We start from the raw sequence: 21,389 nt of genomic DNA on the forward strand, positions 1-21,389 counted from the left end.
TGCCGTACGACACTCTTCCTTAACTAGGTCGGATACACCAATAACAAACCTACTCATCTCATCTTTAGGGTTAGACACCAAGGATGGAGCATACTTAGACAATAGGTTAAACTTCAAGGAATACTCCTCCACACTCATCGTACCTTGCCTAAGGTTTATAAACTCCTCCACCTTAACCTCCCTCTTCTCACGGGGAAAGTACTTACAAAGGAAAGCTCTCTTAAACTCCTCCCATTCTATAGGACCCGCTTCAATCAGCCTATTGGCTTTCCATTGAGTGAACCACACTTGGGCCACATCTTTCAATTAGTAGGAAGCCAACTCCGCCTTCTCCCTAGAAGTTACTCCAATAGCATTGACTATTTTATAAACTTCATCCAAGAATTCTTGGGGATCCTCTCCCACTCTAGATCCAAGAAAGATAGAAGGATTCATCCTCACAAAGTCTCTCAACCTTGAGGCCGCGGTACTCTCATTAGCATTCACCCTAGGCCCCACATCTCGATTAACTTGAGACGTCATGGCTTGGGCTAGGGTTAGAAATGCCGACCTAATCTCTTCATTAGTCATGTCCGGGGGAACCACTGGAACTTCATTTCCTTGATTGCCTAGAGGAACTTGGTCACCTCGAAGACCTTGGGGAGGAACTCCCTCGTTCACAATCTCCTCTTCCATCCTTCTTGTGTTAGCCCTTGTATTCATATCGTATAAATACAAGAGAAGGATTAGAAAAAGGACATCTATAAATCTAAACTCTAAGGCACGACTTCAAGAATATGAAAGAAGTGTAACTTTCTAACGTCCTATAGCCTCTCGTTCATAGATGTGTCGCGACTCACACCGATGAACATGACTCTCTACTAGACGTGGCTTGTGAGACAACTACCTTAAAAACCATTCCCAAAATCTTGTGCTCTGATACCATGTTTGTCACAATCCGAGAGCACCCCCTAGTCGAAACATGGCGTACTTGACCCCGAAGGGGTCTTATACAAGCCTCATAACATTCATTCATCGCATATGTAATAGAAATAGTACAAAATTAAAACTTTTTATTCAAAAACCATACAATCTAAAGACATTTATAAAGTAGCGGAATTCTAAAGTCTCACATGGCCATCTTAGACAAAACTTTATACAAGATAGGGTCACGGCCCTTTACAATCGAAATCTAGACAATAGTCTTAAAAAATAAAAGAACTAGAACAATAAAAGTCGGTGTTCTCGAACTATGAGGACATACCCAAAATGTCTTGGAGAACTCTATTCCAAGCCTGACTAGGAAGGATCAAATCCAGTGCCAATCCCTACACTTTATAAGAGTAAAAACAATATGGGTTAGCACATAAAGTACAAAGTATGATAGCCATGCAAAAACATGCTTAAAACGGACATCTTTGTTTGAAAGTTATGATATATGCCATTTTAGTAAATCCTCATGAACATTGATAAAAGAGGCATAATATAAGTCACAACCAACATGGAAGTCACATTTTCACATTAAGAACATAATCCACACATGAACCTTTACCTTTTTACCTTAAGCCTTCACTTTAAGTACCCCTCAATCTATACCGCACTACACCATTTTAGGCCTACGACCACCCCAGTAAAGTGTAGCCTAAACTAGCAAAAAGTGTGGCCTTTGATAAAAGGCTACACTTTTGGACTTTAAGCAACACTTTTTAGGGGGTGGCCTAAAGAAGCGTGACCGTTGACATTAGGCAACACTTTTTAAATGTCGCCATCTTTGGCTACACTTATAAAGCGTAGCCAAAGAGGTATAAGGGCACGCTTTGTTGTGATGAATTGGCGACACCTATTTTGTATTATACTACACTTAAAAGCGTTGCCTTTGCTTTGTTATTGGTCACACTTAAAAAGTGATGCCTTTTATATCTCATCAAGAGCAACACTTATAAAGTGTAACTTTATATCTCATCTAGAGCAACACTTATAATGTGTAACTTTATATCTCATCTAGAGCAAAACTTATAAAGTGTAACTTTTCTTATGTACAAGATAACATTGGACATCCTACAACAACACTTTTGAAGTGTGGCAATGTTGTGTAGAATTTTGTAGCCACAATTTTTTATTTTTAAGAATAATAATTTTTATTTGCATATATTCAATATATAATCACATAATTAAATATGCAAGTGACCTAAAGCACAAAATTGGCTAATAATTAAATCGAAGCTATATATTTCAAATAAACTTCGAGAAACATGTCTTGTACAACTATTAGAAAGTGATTGCTTAAAGATATCTACTATCAATAAAATCCAAAAAACCAAATGCATTCAAACGTATATGACAATAGTACAAAAATGTAACACCCCGTATTTTATGTGTACAAGTCCTACACATATGGAACTTGATTTAGCTTGGTGGTTTAAATAATGAACGTGATTTCCTAGATGAATGGTGACAATAAAGAAGCTATAAGGGTAACTCCTCCCGTACATAGCAATATTGCACGATCGAGTGAACGTTAAATTTTTAGAAGTATTTAAATTCTGGATCGAAGGGCTATAAGTAAGTCTAAAAGTTAAGGTGATCAAGTGTATATAAGTTTTCAGTTAAACTAAGGAGATTACGCTCGGAAAACGAATAAAAGAATTGAGGTGCTTGTTGGACGATAAAGCTAGCAGGTATCACTTACTTGCTTAGATCAAACTGGCTAATGTGTATCGACTACTGACAATTGAATAGAGCCACAATTAAGAATAAATATCCCCTCCCCAGAATTGATGATTTGTTTGATCAGTTACAAGGTGCCAAGTGCTTTTCAAAAATTGACTTGAGATCAGGTTATCACCAAGTGAGGGTGAAGGAGAAGGATATACCCAAGACAGCTTTTCAAACACGGTATGGTCATTTCAAATTTTTCGTTATGTCATTTGGGCTAACAAATGCATCGGCAATTTTTATGGATTTGATGAATAGGGTGTTCAAGCCATTCTTGGATGTATTTGTGATAGTATTTATAGATTATCATCTTGGTGTATTCAAGATCAGAAGAGGACCATGCAAATCACTTACGACAGGTATTACAAGTTCTTCATGATCGGCGATTGTATGCCAAGTTCTCCAAATGTGAATTTTGGTTAAAATCAGTGGCGTTCTTGGGTCATTTTGTATCTGATGAAGAATAAGGGTTGATTCACAAAAGATAGAGGCCGTGAAAGATTGGCCAAGACCAACAACACCCACAGAGGTTCGTAGCTTCCTAGGGTTGGCAGGTTATTATAGAAGGTTCATTGAAGGATTTTCTTCTATTTTTGCACCTTTAACTAAGCTAACACACAAGGAAGCTAAGTTTCAGTGGAATGATGCATGTGAAAGAAGCTTACAAGAGTTGAAAAGTAGGCTAACTTTCGCAGCTGTATTAGTACTTCCGGAAGGCACAGAGGGGTATGCAGTATATTGTGATGCTTCAGGGGTTGGTTTAGGATGTGTACTCACGCAACATAGTAGAGTAACAGTTTATGCCTCAAGACAACTGCGGCCACATGAGAGAAATTACCCAACACATAATCTTGAACTAGCAGCGGTTGTATTTGCTTTAAAGATATGGCGCCACTATTTATATGGGGTTCACGTTGACATATATACAGACCATAAAAGTTTGCAATACATCTTCAAGCAAAAGTGATAGCATCCAAGGAAGCTCTACTCCATTGAAGGACAAGGATGACGCTTTAGAAACTCCAAGGAGGCCCATAACAAGATCTCAAACCAAGGAGTTCAATGATAAGCTCAATGGGCTTCAATCGCTGATCCAAAGGTTTCCTATTGGGGAAGAAGAGCTCAAGCCCAAGGGAGAGGAATTGTCCAAATGCTACAATTATTTGGTGGCCCAAATTCAAGCCCAAGATGAGGAATTTTAAGGTCCAATTTCGTGCAAAAAAGGTCAAGAAGAGTCCAAGAATCAACCACAACAAGAGTTGCTTTCTGCCCAAGTTTTGAGAGAAGACTAGTCAAACTTTCCAAGATTGTCAAGATTCTTTTCCTAGTTGGGATTTACCTTATTTATTTATTTATATATAGGTTATTAATATTTTCCTTAGTCTATTTATGGTCTCCTAAGTACCATTTAATGCTTTCCTAGAAGTACTAAATTTGTTCCTAGTTAGGTTACTTTATTTCCTTTCTAGAGTAGGATTCCTTGTAATTGTTTTTTTTAGGGTTTGGCTTCTTGGACGTTTTTCCTTTCTCCTATATATAGGAGTCCTTTTCATTCATTAAAGACAATTTAGATTGATATTAATAATATTTGAGAGAGTTCTTTGAACCTTTGTGACTTGTTCTTTGAGAATTTATCTTTAAACCTTTACTAGTTTCATAGTTTAAGGTATAAAGTAACTTCTTCTTGTGATATCTTTGGTTTCTTTTTGGTATTCTTTAGAAGGTGATTAGTTTCTACATACTAATTATTGTCTTTAGTTACTCATAAAGCGGTCAAGATCCGAATCTATCGTTTTGATTCGTTTTCTCAAGTAAAGGCATTAGATTTCTTCCATAAATCTATACGTTGTTACTTGGATCTTTTCAAGGCCTTAGAACATCTAATCTTTGGAAATTCGTGGATCTTTCCTTCGAATTTCCCATATCTTTATTTAGTTTTTTTTGTTTCTTTTCTTTGTTCTTCCGCATTCTAATATTTAATTCTCTATTTGTGATCTCCCTTAACCTTGCTGTTATCAAGTGGTATCAGAGCGGTTCTATCAAGATTCCGTTCTTGATAAATCTTGGGATTTCTTCTTAGAGCAACAAAAAAAAAAAAAAAAAAAAAAAAATTTATTACAGTTGCATGAACAGAAAAAAAAAAAGTTATAACTTGCTCTCAAAGAAATCTGATTACTTGTCCTCCAAGAAATTTGATTACTTGATACCCAAGAAAGCTTATTACTTGCTATTCAAGAAATCTTATTACTTGCTCTCCAAGTAAACTTATTACTTGCTCTCCAAGTTTTGCATTAATTTGTTTCCAAGCAAGAAGGTAGCAAGAAGAGGGGATTCTAGACCTTTAAGAATAAGAGGAATTTTTTTTTTATTTTTTATCTTGTTCTTATAATTCTAAAATAAGTTCCTTTTTATTCGCGTTTTGTTTCAACTAAATCCTACTTGTTCTAGGACTAGTTCTTTACTTTCTTTTGTACCCCAAGATTCCATACTTTATTACTACGAACTTGATACACGTTTTGGTTTAATTATAAATCTACAAAGTATTCTCGTTCAAAGGTGATTTTGAGTGGAAAAAGGCAAGTGTGGGTGAGTTTAAAAGAGGGTAAAAGCCATATTAAAAGTGTGATACTTGATCATTTATTCTTTTTTTTTTAGATGTCTAATTCAGGTGGTGATGAGGAAAGGGCTCGTTTAGAAGCCGAGGTCAAAGGAAGGAACGACTTCACCCTTCAAGCTATGCACCAACAATTTGAGAGATGGACCCTTCAATTTCAAGAGATGAGGGATATGATTATCGAGCAGAATGACACCATAGCTGCAATTAGGAGGGAGAATAATGTTGTACCCCCAAATAATGTTAGACCCCAAGTTAGAAGGAATGTACCCCATATCCCTTTTGTAAATCCTGAATATGATAATGATGATTTTGATGTTGAATTTAATCTAGAAAGAAGAGATAGGAGGGGACAAAGAGGTAGAGTAGAAGATGATAATATAAATAGTATAAAGATGAAAATGCCATCTTTCAAGGGGACAAGGGATCCAGACTTGTACCTTGATTGGGAGAGACGAGTTGAAGCCATCTTTGATTGCCATAACTACTCTGAGGGTAAGAAAGTTAAACTTGCTATTGTTGAGTTTTCTGATTATGCTGCTTCTTGGTGGAAAAAGCTTGCTAGGGACAGATTGCAAGAGGAGCTACCACCTATTGCTACGTGGGCAGAGATGAAGAGGGTAATGAGGAAGCGATTTATTCCATCATACTTCCAAAGAGATCTACAATCTCGCCTTCAACGCTTGAAGCAAGGCTCCATGTCGGTGGATGAGTACTTCAAAAGCATGGATATGGCTATGATCCAAGCTAACTGCATGGAGGAAGAAGAGGCTACAATAGCTAGATTTTTAAATGGTTTAAATACAGAAATAGCTAATGTAGTAGAGATACAACAATATGTAACTTTAGATGAGTTAGTTGATTTGTCTGTAAAAGTTGAAAAACAAATTGAGAAAAAGCAGCAAAATAACTCATGGAGAAGTCGACCAAACACTATCTCTAAGAAGCCATGGTCAACTCAAGAGGGGAAAGCTCCTTCCAAACCTCAAGATGATAGAGGTAAAGGTAAGGTTGAGGAGGGAGGTAAAACCTTTAATCCTAAATCTTCTAAACCTTCAAGTTCTATTCAATGTCACAAATGTCATGGAAGGGGGCATATGATGCATGAATGTCCAAGTAGAAGAAACATCCTACTTAGAGAGAATGGAGAATATGAGAGTGAAAAAAGTGAGGGGGAAGAAGAAGAGGGAGAAGGTGTAAGTGAGGAAGATGATTTGGAACTGCCTAATGATGGTATAATTGGGGTGGTTAGGAGAATTATGACTATCAATTTGGGTAGTGTTGATGAAGGGCAGAGAGAGAATTTGTTTCATACTAGGTGTGGGATAAAAGGGAAGACTTATTCTATGATTATTGATGGGGGAAGTTGTGCAAATGTGGTGAGTTCATACTTGGTGGATAAACTAGGAATTGCATGCATGAAGCGCTCTACCCCATATAGGCTCCAATGGTTGAATGATTGTGGAGAAGTAAAAGTAAACAAACAATGCATGATTTCATTCAATGTTGGTAGGTATGAAGATGAGATTCTTTGTGATGTAGTTCCAATGCAAGCATGTCATGTTTTACTTGGCCGACCTTGGCAGTATGATAGGGATACTACTCATCATGGGAGAAAGAATAGGTATAGTCTTCTGCATAATGGTAAGAAGTATACTCTTGCACCATTATCTCCTTCTCAAGTGTTTGAAGATCAAAAACGATTGAGGGAAACAATGGGAAAACAAAAGGGAGAGGTAAAAAGTGAGCTTGAGGGAAAAGAAAAAGGCCAAGAGATAGAAAAAAAAGAGATGGCCGAGAGAAAGAGAGAGAGGGCAGCGATCTAAGTAAAGAGGTAAAAGAGGGTGTGAGTAAAAAAATAAAATGTTTTGGTGAGAGGAAAGAGGCTAAGGAAAAGAAAAATGAGAGCCTTTATATAAAAGCCAAAGAGTGTTTGAATGCTAGGAGAGAGGGACTGCCCATAATACTACTTACTTACAAAGAAGTATTGATTAATTTTGAACAACTAACTCCTTCTTTGCCAAATAGTGTTTCTTCTCTTTTGCAGAATTTTGAAGATGTTTTTCCTGATGACACTCCAAAGGGATTGCCACCTTTGAGAGGGATTGAGCACCAAATAGACTTTGTGCCTGGGTCTCAACTTCCTAATAGGCCTGCCTATAGGAGCAATCCTGAAGAGACCAAAGAATTACAACGGCAAGTTGAAGAATTGCTTGTAAAGGGATTTGTTCGAGAGAGTATGAGCCCATGCTCTGTTCCAGTCCTATTGGTCCCCAAAAAGGATGGAACATGGAGGATGTGTGTAGATTGTCGAGCCATCAACAAGATAACGGTAAAGTATCGCCATCCTATCCCTCGTCTTGATGACATGTTGGACCAACTGTATGGTTCCAAAATCTTTTCTAAAATTGATCTAAAGAGTGGTTACCATCAGATTCGTATGAATCCTGGAGATGAATGGAAAACTGCTTTTAAGACCAAATATGGACTTTATGAGTGGTTAGTTATGCCCTTTGGCTTGACTAATGCACCAAGCACTTTTATGAGACTAATGAATCATGTTTTTAAAGATTTCCATGGAAAATTTATTGTGGTGTATTTTGATGACATCTTGATCTTTTCTCAAAATCTGGATGAACACCTAGAGCACTTAAAACAAGTTTTTGAAGTTCTTAGAAATCAGCGCTTATTTGCTAATCTCAAAAAGTGTACTTTCTGTGTGGATCGTGTGGTTTTCTTAGGTTTTGTGGTCAGTTCTAAGGGAGTTGAAGTAGATGATGAGAAAATCAAGGCAATAAAAGAATGGCCTAAACCTAATAGTGTAACTGAAGTTAGGAGTTTTCATGGACTTGCTAGTTTTTATAGGAGGTTTGTGCGAGACTTTAGCACCATTGTTGCTCCTTTAACTGAAGTTATTAAAAAAGATAAGGTTTTTACATGGGGAAAGGAACAAGATGATGCATTTAACTTGCTGAAGGATAAATTGTGTTCTGCGCCTCTTTTGCAATTGCCTGATTTTTCTAAGTCTTTTGAAGTTGAGTGTGATGCCTCTAGTAAGGGCATAGGTGCAGTTTTGATGCAAGACTCCAAGCCAATTGCCTACTTTAGTGAAAAACTAAGTGGAGCAACATTGAACTACTCAACTTATGATAAGGAGCTATATGCCTTGGTGAGGGCGTTAGCTACATGGCAGCACTACTTGTGGCCTCGAGAATTTGTGGTCAAGACTGATCATGAGTCATTAAAATACTTGAAGAGCCAAGGTAAACTTAGTCGTAGGCATGCTAAATGGGTAGAGTTTATTGAAACTTTTCCTTATGTAATTGCTTACAAACAAGGAAAGGAGAATGTGGTTGCTGATGCACTCTCAAGAAGGTATGTTTTGATTTCTACTCTTACTTCAAAGTTATTGGGTTTTGACCAAATCAAGTTCCTCTATGCTAATGATTCTGATTTTGGTGAGATTTTTGCTGAATGTAAGTTAGGTCCTTTTGAGAAATTTAATCTTCAAGATGAATTTCTATTCAAGGAAAATAAATTATGTGTTCCTAACTGCTCGTTGCGTGAACTATTTGTTAGGGAAGCACATTGTGGAGGGCTAATGGGACATTTTGGTGTACCCAAAACACTGGAAATACTTTCTGAACATTTTTATTGGCCTAGCATGAGAAAGGATGTTGAAAAAGTGTGTTCTTATTGTCTTGAATGTAAACAGGCTAAGTCTAGAACATTGCTGCATGGTCTTCATACTCCTTTACCTGTTTCTAATTCCCCTTGGATTGATATTTCTATGGATTTCATATTGGGGCTGCCAAGGACTAAGTATGGTAAGGATAGTATATTTGTGGTAGTAGATAGATTTTCTAAAATGGCTCGTTTTATCCCATGTAAAAAGACTAATGATGCATCTCATGTGGCTGACTTGTTTGTAAAGGAAGTGGTTAAATTGCATGGAATACCTAGAACTATTGTTAGCGATAGGGATGCCAAGTTCTTAAGTCACTTTTGGAGAATTTTTTGGGGAAAGTTGGGAACTAAATTGCTATTTTCTACATCTTGTCACCCACAAACGGACGGGCAAACGGAAGTGGTTAATAGAACTTTAGGGAACATGTTGAGGGCTATTTTGAAAGGAAAGTTGACTTCTTGGGAAGATTACTTACCTATTGTAGAATTTGCTTATAATAGGACCTTCCATTCTTCTACCGGTAAGACTCCTTTTGAAGTTGTATATGGATTCAACCCCCTTACCCCCCTTGATTTATTGCCTTTGCCTACTAATGATTTTGCTAATCTTGATGGTAAGAAGAAGGCTGATATGATGAAGAAAATTCATGAACAAACAAGGCTTGCAATTGAAAAGAAGAACAAGGAAGTTGCATTGCGAAGGAATAAGGGCAGAAAATATGTTGTTTTTAAACCTGGTGACTTGGTTTGGGTGCATATGTGAAAGGAAAGATTTCCTTCCAAAAGAAAGACCAAACTAGATCCTAGAGGAAGTGGGCCATACAAAGTCCTTGAAAGGATTGGAGACAATGCTTATAAACTTGATCTTCCTGGTGAGTTCCAAGTTAGTGCTACTTTTAATGTTTCTGATCTTTCCCATTTTGATGCAGATTTGAATTCGAGGACGAATTCTCTTCAAGAAGAGGGGAATGATAGCATCCAAGGAAGCTCTACTCCATTGAAGGACAAGGATGACGCTTTAGAAACTCCAAGGAGGCCCATAACAAGATCTCAAACCAAGGAGTTCAATGATAAGCTCAATGGGCTTCAATCGCTGATCCAAAGGTTTCCTATTGGGGAAGAAGAGCTCAAGCCCAAGGGAGAGGAATTGTCCAAATGCTACAATTATTTGGTGGCCCAAATTCAAGCCCAAGATGAGGAATTTTAAGGTCCAATTTCGTGCAAAAAAGGTCAAGAAGAGTCCAAGAATCAACCACAACAAGAGTTGCTTTCTGCCCAAGTTTTGAGAGAAGACTAGTCAAACTTTCCAAGATTGTCAAGATTCTTTTCCTAGTTGGGATTTACCTTATTTATTTATTTATATATAGGTTATTAATATTTTCCTTAGTCTATTTATGGTCTCCTAAGTACCATTTAATGCTTTCCTAGAAGTACTAAATTTGTTCCTAGTTAGGTTACTTTATTTCCTTTCTAGAGTAGGATTCCTTGTAATTGTTTTTTTTAGGGTTTGGCTTCTTGGACGTTTTTCCTTTCTCCTATATATAGGAGTCCTTTTCATTCATTAAAGACAATTTAGATTGATATTAATAATATTTGAGAGAGTTCTTTGAACCTTTGTGACTTGTTCTTTGAGAATTTATCTTTAAACCTTTACTAGTTTCATAGTTTAAGGTATAAAGTAACTTCTTCTTGTGATATCTTTGGTTTCTTTTTGGTATTCTTTAGAAGGTGATTAGTTTCTACATACTAATTATTGTCTTTAGTTACTCATAAAGCGGTCAAGATCCGAATCTATCGTTTTGATTCGTTTTCTCAAGTAAAGGCATTAGATTTCTTCCATAAATCTATACGTTGTTACTTGGATCTTTTCAAGGCCTTAGAACATCTAATCTTTGGAAATTCGTGGATCTTTCCTTCGAATTTCCCATATCTTTATTTAGTTTTTTTTTGTTTCTTTTCTTTGTTCTTCCGCATTCTAATATTTAATTCTCTATTTGTGATCTCCCTTAACCTTGCTGTTATCAAAAAGGATCTGAATTTGAGGCAGCAAAGATGGTTAGAGCTAATAAAAGATTATGACGTTGATATACTATACCATCCAGGGAAAGCAAACGTAGTAGCCGATGCTCGCAGTCGCAAGACAATATCAAGTATTAATGAGCAAACCGTGGTAAAATAAAGGATGGGGAAGGAACTACTATCAACTAGCTAGTTTGGGAGTTCGTCTTCTTGAAACCCCAAAAGAAGGGATTGTAGTCCATAATGCGGCAGAATCTTCATTAGTAGTTGAGGTGAAAGAGAAGCAGTTCAAAGATCCTACTCTACAACGACTTAAGGAGAAGGTAAATCAAGGTACAACAAAGGAATTTGAGCTTACACAAGATGGAGTACATTGTTGTCAAAACAGATTGTGTACCATTAGTTAATGGGCTAAGAAGGAGGATAATGACAGAAGCACATCATTCAAGATATTCCATCCATCCGGGATCAACTAAAATGTACCATGACTTGAAAGGAGTGTATTGGTGGGGTGACATGAAGAAGGACATTGCAGAATTTGTGGCTCAATGTTGAAAGTACTAACGAGTCAAAGTAGAGCACCAAAAGCTGGGAGGTTATATGCAGTGTATGGAGCTTCCAACTTGGAAGTGGGACATGATCAACATGGATTTTGTCAGTGGTTTGCCTCGCTCGTTTCGTAAGTTTGATTCCATAGGGGTAATAGTTGATAGACTCACCAAGTCAGCACATTTCTTGCCAGTTAAGACTGATTATACAGCTGAAGAGTATGCAAAATTATATATTAAGGAGATAGTTCGGCTACACGGGGTTCCAATCTCTATTATATCTGATCGAGGAGCTCAATTCACTGCAAAGTTTTGGAAATCATTCCAAAAGAGTTTGGGAACACAAGTGAATTTAAGTACAACCTTCCACCCTCAAACAGATGGTCACACAAAACGCACAATCCAAACACTTGAGGATATGCTTCGAGCTTGTGTCTTAGACTTCAAAGGTAGCTGGGATGATCATTTCCCACTTATTGAGTTTGCCTACAATAATAGTTATCATTCTAGTATCAAAATGGCACCTTATGAAGCTTTATATGGAAGGAAGTGCAGATCACCAATTGGCTGGTTTGAAGTAGGCGAAACTGCTTTATTTGGACCAGACCTTGTTCTTCAAGCTATGGAAAAAGTTAAGGTGATACAACAACGGCTAGCAACAGCTCAAAGCCGACACAAATCATATGCAGATGTTAGAAGAAGAGGATTAGAGTTTTCTATAGGAGATTGGGTATTCTTGAAAGTATCGCCAATGAAAAGGGTAGTAATGAGATTTGGTAAAAAGGGAAAGTTGAGTCCACGCTACGTAGGGCCATATAAGATTATTCGAAGAGTTGTCTAAGTTGCATATGAGTTAGAGCTACCTCAGGAGCTTTCAGCAGTTCATCCGATGTTTCATGTCTCAATGCTTCGGAAATGAGTAGGTGACCCATCCTATATCACTCCTATTGAAGATATACACAAGTTACAGGGGATCTCACCCATGAAGAAGTACCTATTGCTATTCTGGATTGTCAAGTTAAAAAGCTAAGGAATAAAGAAATGGCTTCAGTAAAGGTGCTTTGGAGGAACCAACAAGTGGAAGAAGTAACGTGGGAAGCTGAGGAAGCGATGAAATCCAAGTACCCTTATTTATTTGAACCTAAAGGGGAAGTCCAAGGTGCAGAATGGGGGCATTAATAGGTACGCATGAAAGGGTATTTCTTATGTGGTTAACAGTTGATTTACACTAAGGTTTGAAATTATTTAAGCTATCTGATTATACTAGTATTCGAGGACGAATGTTCCTAAGGGAGGGAGGATGTAACACCCCATATTTTACGTGTACAAGTCCTACACATATGGAACTTGATTTAGCTTGGTCGTATAAGTAATGAACTTGATTTCCTAGATGAATGGTGACAATAAAGAAGCTATAAGGGTAACTCCCGTACATTGCAATATTGCACGATCGAGTGAACGTCAAATTTTAGAAGTATTTAAATTCGGGATCGAAGGGCTATATGTAAGTCTAAAAGTTAAGGTGATCAGGGTATATAAGTTTTGAGTTAAAACTAAGGAGATTACGCTCGAAAAACGAATAAAAGAATTGAGGTGCTTGTTGGACTTTATAAAGCAAGCAGGTGTCACTTACTTGCTTAGCTCAAATGGGCTAGGTAGATGGGGAAGATTAGTTCATGCATTAGTGGGCTCACTTGAGGCCCAAATTAAATAAAAAGGAAAAGGGAATGGAGATGAGGCCTCACACCAATCTGTCCAAGTCCAACTACTTGAGCCCAATAAAGACTAAGGCCCAAATTAAGGGTATAATTCTGGGCCATGGCTTAATATTAGAAAGGGGAAAGATTGCAGCCCAAGATGAGTACATAAAGGGCCCATTTTGTGCATATATAATTCTAAGCAGGAGCATCACCTACTTGGACCAATTTGACAAATTAGTGGCTGATATTAAAACTTAAGAGGTGGGAAAAGTAAGACCTTTATAATCCCCAAGTTGCTGGCCATTTCCTCACTTTTAAGAATAGATAAAAATCAGATTTCTCTCTAAGCTTCTCCTCTCTCTATCAAAGCATAGCAGCAGCCACAAGTTTCCTATGGTTCTTGGATAAACCCAACCCCTTTCAAGGTAAGATAAGTGGAATTACTAATGGATTTAGACTAATTCTCTCATGGAATGCTAGATAAACATGTTAATTAGTTAAGAATAAGTAGAGGACTGAATCTATCAAAAGTTTAATTGCTCACATTCCTTTGTTATTGAGAGGCTTTTCTCGTTTTCTTTGGCTTATGTGAAGGGAACTCAAGTTATTGAAGAGTTCAAATTAAAAGAAAAATGAATTATAAGAAATAAGGTAAAGTGACTGCCCTATCTTTTTCTTCCGTAAACACGAGTCTAAGTATGATAATTTATGTGTATTGTTGATAAGAACTCGTGGGATGATGATGGAAAACTATGGTTTCACGTCCTCTATTGTATGTTGGATTGTTATGACTATTTTTGGAACAGGTTGATGTATAAACATATTGGGGACAGCTTGGTTGATATTTGGAAAGGGTGTTAATTGCTGATATTGAAATATAGTTGTGTAGTGTACAAATGCAATAAAAGAAGGCGGGGATTGAAAGAACAACCTTAGTTTAGTAATTACGGGTTTGCTGCCCGAGCATTATTGTTGAGTGAGATTGGACTGCCTAAGCATGTTTAGTAACTACTAGTACTAGTTTATCACCTACTCTATTGTAGATAAGTATTTGAAAAGAAAGGAAGGTACTTCAAGGTAATTACAAGGTTGTACAGCAAGGTATGTAAGGCTTTTCGATTTCCTACTAATTAGCATGAAATCTAGACTCGTCCTCGACACATAGACTTATGACCTTGTTCTCACTCTTTAACATGTCTGCACGCTCCAATACATGTTCATTGTCAAATCTGTACATATACATTGAATACCTGCATGAGTTCTCCTTTTAACTAAATAAGGTCCATATGTTATTTCAGCTCCTATGCATTTCACTAATTGTGTAACTACTCTCTACTTTGTTGTTCTTGCATTATATGATTATTACATGTCACTTATTCACTACATAGTCCCACAACTCAAAAATGCTATGACCACCAAAAGAATCATCTCAAATGTTAATGGAAAGATATTAAATGAATCTGCTTATTGATTGTTGGTATCCCAGGGGTGGAAGAATCACCTAGCATGGGTCGATCCCAATATTACGGGTGGTATCCCAGGGATTAAAGAAAAGCCTAGCATGGGTCAATCCCGATTTATATGTCTGCCACTGATCCGATGGTCATTTGTATTATATGTTGTGCACAGAGTGTGAAGTAACGAATGATAAAGTAAAGAAAAGAATGTAAAGTACCTGATTCCATAATATAAGAAAAGGTGGTCTTGTATTCTTACATTGGTATATGATTTCATTTGAGTTCATATTTCACATACAGTACTTTATGCCTTACATACTCAGTACGTTCTCCCGTACTGATGTCACTCTCGGGGGACCTGCAATTCATGTTGCAAGTACAGGAGCTAGTAGATTTCCCCAATAGGAGAACAGGTCATCCAACGGCTATTGGTGAGCTCCAAGTTGATTCGGGGCTTTCCGAGTCTATAGCATGTATTTTGGTATTGTATAGTAGCTGAGTGTAAGGCAGGGCCTGTACCGACCTTAACCCCATAATGTTTTATCATTTGGAAACTTTGTAGACTATGTATAGTGAAGTGTGGTTTGTGCCTCGTGTCTTAGACATCATGGTCCCAACGGCCAATTCATGTGCACTTTCTTTTGGTTTGTTAATACTGTCTACTTTCATGAAAACATGTTATCCACTATGGCAGCACCTTTAAATGTCCATAGATAGAGCATGATTACAGATTGGTCCTCCTGAGCCTTCTCGGCAACGGGTGTCGGTCCGCCTTAATGGGATTTTGGGTGTGACAAAAAACTCTTCATCGTTCACTACAATAGATCGAGCTTACTTTTGGCCACATGCAATTAGAATTCAATTACCGGCATTTCCCTGCACATTCAAAATAAAATTATAAGTTAGTGAAATAAATGTGGAAGTGCATAATTTGAGAGTATTCAATGTAAGCCAACCAATCCAAATCTATATATATGCAAATCCTATAGAACATTTATCAGCACGTAAATTCTGGATTACTGCATGTATTGTAAACACAAAGGACACTTGTTACATGTCTGTATTGGGCAGGAACTGGGAGCTGCCCATTTCATTAATCAAGAAAGAGCTCAAGAGACTAGCTCTCACATTCACACTTTAATATTAAGCAAAGAGATGACGAATTTAAAAAAAGAAAAGAGTTGGACGATGATAGGAAGAACAAAAACAAAGGGGAACAAGGCAAACAAGATTCCAGAAACCTGCAAATGCAATACACAAATAGAGAGAATAGAAACACCAGTTCACAATACCAGCAGCACCAAAAAAAAAGGAAATAACAACAACCCAGCTGATGAAGAATGGCAGACTTAGAAGAGGAAAGCTTACAGGCCAGTTCAACATAGCGTAGACAGACCAAAATCTCCTAAGGAAACATTGCAGCAGCAACAGACTCATCACACAAGTATGACTACTAATTCTGAACTCCTTACTTCTAATAATTTCATTGATCTTTCTATGCATGATCAACCAAACAATCAAGAAGTAACTGAAAATCAGAATTCAAAAAATAAGAATACAATGGAGACACAAATTAAATAAGTCAACCACTGACAGCATGTTGGGCATGAGAACACTCACATTGACTATAGTCTAGACCATAGAGTCCTTGCTACCCCCCTCAGCATCACATTCAGAATAAACAACAAGTTCCAGACAGGTCTCAGGTTAATGCTACAAGTCAGGGTAATAAATCATTTAATCTGAAGTTGTTTTCTGCTTTTGCAAAAAATTCAAGAGAAACCTATATTTATAGTTATAAAAAGATCTATTTTAAATAAAATCGTAGAGTAAAAATGGCGGTTTAGCAGCATGGGAACCTGCATGAGCCTCTGAGTATTTGGAGGTAACACAATATTCCTATTTCTTTGATTTATTTCGAGGTTGTTAAAAACCTTCAACCATTTTAACTTTCTTGTTCTATTTTATTCACCGACAACTGCTCAAATCCTACTGAATTTTTCACGGACATTGTCATCGAGCATGAGTAAGATCACTATACTTCCTCTCTCTTTCCCTTTTCCTATTCCTCTCCATTTTACAGCTTGACACTGATTAAATATCAATCCAGCGCAGAAAATTTAGGACAACAATGATAATATTTTAGGGAGGCAAGATCTTATTTCTCCAACCAGTAAAACAAAGAAGAGGATCATCCAGGCCCTACAGGTGATAACAGTCAGCAGAATGGGAAAGATAACGATCAGACTCCTTCCAACAACAAATCAAAAGGTAAACCAATCAAGAAAAAGAGAGAAGCGATTAAAAGAAAACAACAAAAATAGGTTGATATATAGCATTCCAAAGTACAGGAAAGACAGATTCCTAGAAACAAGAACCAACAGCAATAGGATGACAACTCAAACCACATCAAAACATAGCATAACTAGCACAAGTGACAACAAACTCACTCACAAAATTACAACAAAGTCTCTAACCTTCCAAGAATCTAAAAGGGACAACTTTAACTATGAGAATCAGTTTAAGCAATGAAAACTAAAACCATCTCTCACAACAACCATCACAGTTCAAAGCAGTAAAACAACAGGGGAAAAAAGTACACAACTACAACCCAAAATCACTAGAGTCCTCCTTCAACACAATACAACACTCATACAACTAAAACAAAAAAAAAAATTAGGTATAGAAGCTGAAAGGAGACAATGAGTAACAAAAACAAAGTACAGACTAAACTTACAAAGATTCAAGATAGTAAAATAAGTTCAGAATTTCTTTACCAAGAACAACCAACTCAACTAGAAGAAAAACAATATGCAGACTATTAACAGAGAATGTGAACTACAAAATACCTTTTGAAGAACCGAATCATGAGCTGACCCTGAAGAATGTGGAAGATTTGTGCCTCTTATAGCTTGTGCGCTACTTGCATCAATAGGTGAAGCAAGGTTAGATCCAACACACCCTAGTATATCTTGAAATTCAATCCAGGGTTGTTTTGCAACAATTGAGTGAATAAATGTCACATTTCTTCTCTCAATTCTTCCTTTAGAGAAGTGATTTCATTGGCATGTTTTTGTTTTAGATTGTTAATTTCCTCATCTTTCTTCAAAGAACTTGTTGTCACTGATCTACCATAACACTTAACTCGACCAGGCTTCTCCTTTCTAAACACTGCCCTAAATGCATCATCAACTGTTTCCCCAGAATTTTGGCGATTCTGAAGTTCAGCCTGTTGAATAAAATTGGCATCCATAGTGAATTGTAAATACTATTTCATTTCTAGTCCTATGATAGCGATCAAGAACTAAAAATATCTGACAACTTTTCCTAGCAAACAATTCAGCGACATCGACAAAGAATTGATATCTCCTCGCCCTTGCACAAGAAGAAGAAGAAGACGACATGTGATAAAATTCAATGGAGTCAAACTCCCCACAATATATAAATTTTAAGTTTAAATCAAATTCACTACTAATCCTCTTTAAAAAACTTACTAATGCAACTTGGGTATCACCCTGGATTTCCTTTCCTGTCTTGGTACAAGTTGCAATAAACATTTCAGGCTTTGATGGTTCTTCGTTGTTGTCTTTGGCTGCACACTACAAATTATATAAAAAAAAATTAAAAAAACATCAGTATGTTCTAATAAAGTACAAAAAAATGAAATTCAGATTTTTGAATAAATGTCAGCTAAGTATTATCAATGCCACGCGTACTCTTGCAAAATTAATAGGTCCCATTCGATGCCTTCACTTTTGTTTTTTCCTGTTTTGAGAATTCATCTCGCATATGGCCTATTATTAAATAAAAAGAGATAATTGAATTGATAAATAAAAAAGAATAGATATGATGCAAAATATGTCGATGAGTAGAAATGCACTATTTTAGCCTTACTTGAACAGTTGGGTGTTTCCAATACTCGATCAATTGGCGGAATTGATTATTTGGAATGCCATCAGGACGTTTTGCTAGCATATCCTCAAGGGTACTGTTTTTATCAAAAAAAAATTCTCTTCAATATTTCGCTTGTGTCGCCTCCAAGCATCACAAAGACCAGTCATCACCCATTTCTTTCCTTCTACTGGAATTAGATATTTGGACTATGCAAAATAAAATATATTTAGCTTCATTAAGTAAAAACAAATAATAAAATATGCAATCTCAAGAGTGATTATTCTTACATTGATATATTCCCACATGCGCTTTTTAGTATCCTTTGGCACCGCATGCCAACTAGTGTACATCAAGCTGATGAATCTAGGATTCCTTGCAATTGTTCCTATAACGTTGCTTAATTGTGACACTATCTTATTAGTTGGTTCCACTGCTTGTCCTTTATCAAATGTCGCCTCCTTTCTTTCTTCCAAATTTCTTGCGTGAATATCCTTACATGTTATTTGTCCTCGAACTTTTTTTGACTTCGATATTTCTAGATTGATTAACAGATAGGAAATAACATATTTCTTTTATAACGAGTACTAAATCTTACAAGGTTTAAGACATACCTTTTGTACTACAATCAATGTCAATTTCCTCTTCGACATCACATTCTTCTCCACCGAGTTCTTCTTGATCCACAAGATCATCCAATCCTTTGTTGTGTTCATTAATAATATGATCATGAATATCATGTTCATTGTGTATTTGTTGCTTATCCAGAAACAAATCAATACTGGTGGCTGGTTGGACGGACTTCCTCTTCACTTGTTTGAAGTTCAGTAGATCCTCAATATCATGTTGTACCTTTCCATTACATAGTGTTGTTCCAGTCACATGTACTGAAGCAGTAACACCTTCCTTGAATGACGTTTGGAACCTAGAGTTATTCATAGGAAGTTTAATTCCTTTCTCTTGAATGGACTCTCCAGATTGAAATAACCTCTGTTTAGTTTGTCCTTTCCCTGCAATCATATGTGAGGTTCTAAGCTCTTCCCTTGAAGACGATTGAATTACTGATTTGTGCCCAAACAATTTACTTTTTCCTTGTTCTGCAATGAAATCCTCAGAATTCTTTCTTTTATGTGGTATTGGTGCCTGCTCTTTCTTAGCTCTATCAATGCGTTCATTTGCAAGTTGTTCTCTCTTAATCTTGAATTTGTTGGCCAATTCAGCACTTGATCGGTATTGCATATCAACATCCAGATTCTTCAATGGACTTTGAGCTTTGTTTGGATTTGAACCCTTTTTCTTTAGTATTGTTGATTGATTCATTCTTCTCGCTTTGTTTTAATCTCTTTGATTTCTTTCCCTATGGTAAGTAAACCTACAAAATAATAAGGTTCTTTAAGTGAAAGAAGTAGCAGCTATATAATTTTGATATAAGGTTGACAGATGGATAGCTTATTAATATTTGAAACATTGTCCTTCCTATGTCCTGTGCATCTGCAGAACTCACACACCAACTCTTTCCAGAATTTCCAACTCTATAGAAGTTATAGAGAAGCTCAACTCTTTCCAGAATTTCAGCACTGTATTATAGCAGATTGCAACAGCTGAGTTTCCAGAATTTCCAGCACTGTATAATATTGCAGCAGCTGAGTTTCCAGAACTTCCAGCACTATATATACTGTAAACTGAGTCTATAAGTTGTAGATACACAATATCCCCAGAGCCACAACTAAACTAATCTTATAACTTGTACAACCATTCAAAATACTTTACCTAGAGCCACAATTTTATATATGAATACGTTACCTTCTAACCAACCAGCTATACCAAATATAAATTACTTAACCAAATCATATCAACTAAAGCATTGTGAAACAACCAAACAGGATCATTTATGTGCACATTGTTCCACCATCTCATCACCATGTATTTAAGAGGAATATAATCCTTTTTGATACCCAGGGAAACAACAAAGAACCCCTAGACCTTTCTGGCAAAACTTCCAGAGTTGAAAATGTGTTCAATAGTGTCAAGTTCAGGGGAATTATAGCAAAAACATTATGCAGGTTCAACTCCAAAACTGGACAGCTTCTCATTACGTAAATTACTTAAATGTAAAGAGCTATACCTCTCTCGGAGCGACGAACTCGAGACTGCGATGAAACCAAAAACGACTTCAAACTGCAGAGCTCACTATTTTGCCTCTAATGCCTGCTGCCTGATAATAAAAGGAAAAAAATAAGTATATAAATAACAAACAGCCAAATAAAGCAATAATCAGCAAGAAGTACAGGCTCCTCAATAAAATAATAATCAGATAAGAAGCCAACATAAATTACTTAACCAAACAACAATTGAGTGCATGAAAAAAGCCAACAGAATAGTGATCTAATCTTCAATTCCACATATTAGATATCTTAATGTGTTTGTACCAATACAACAATTAAATTACAAAAACAGTAAGTGACACTATATGATCATCACAAAAATAATGAAACTCATGGTGCGTCATCTTCAAACTGTTCTTCAGACTTGGCTTCAAACCCATCTTCAAACTCATCTTCATACTCATTTTCAGACTCGTCTTCAAACTCATCTTCAAACTCCTCTTCATACTCGACTTTAAGTTGTTGAGTGACAAATTCCTCTGAAGGCACATCAATAATTGTTTCTGGTACATCAGTCCTTGTTAAGAGTACTTCACCATTATATTTTGGTATAGATGGTCCCATCAAATGTTCAGATGGCTCGTTTCATAACTTTGTGGGAGATTAGATTCAAC

General features: G+C 36.7%; 1 pseudogene; it reads right to left on the bottom strand.

Annotated features, from left to right (window-relative positions):
- Positions 1–16,861: 16,861 nt before the first annotated feature.
- On the bottom strand, positions 16,862–18,501 carry LOC125834231 (uncharacterized; annotated as a pseudogene).
- Between the last annotated feature and the right edge of the window lie 2,888 nt (positions 18,502–21,389).

The sequence above is a fragment of the Solanum verrucosum genome, unplaced genomic scaffold (genome assembly GCF_900185275.1).
Source record: "Solanum verrucosum unplaced genomic scaffold, falcon-dt-bn FXZP01001038.1, whole genome shotgun sequence".
NCBI lineage: Eukaryota > Viridiplantae > Streptophyta > Magnoliopsida > Solanales > Solanaceae > Solanum > Solanum verrucosum.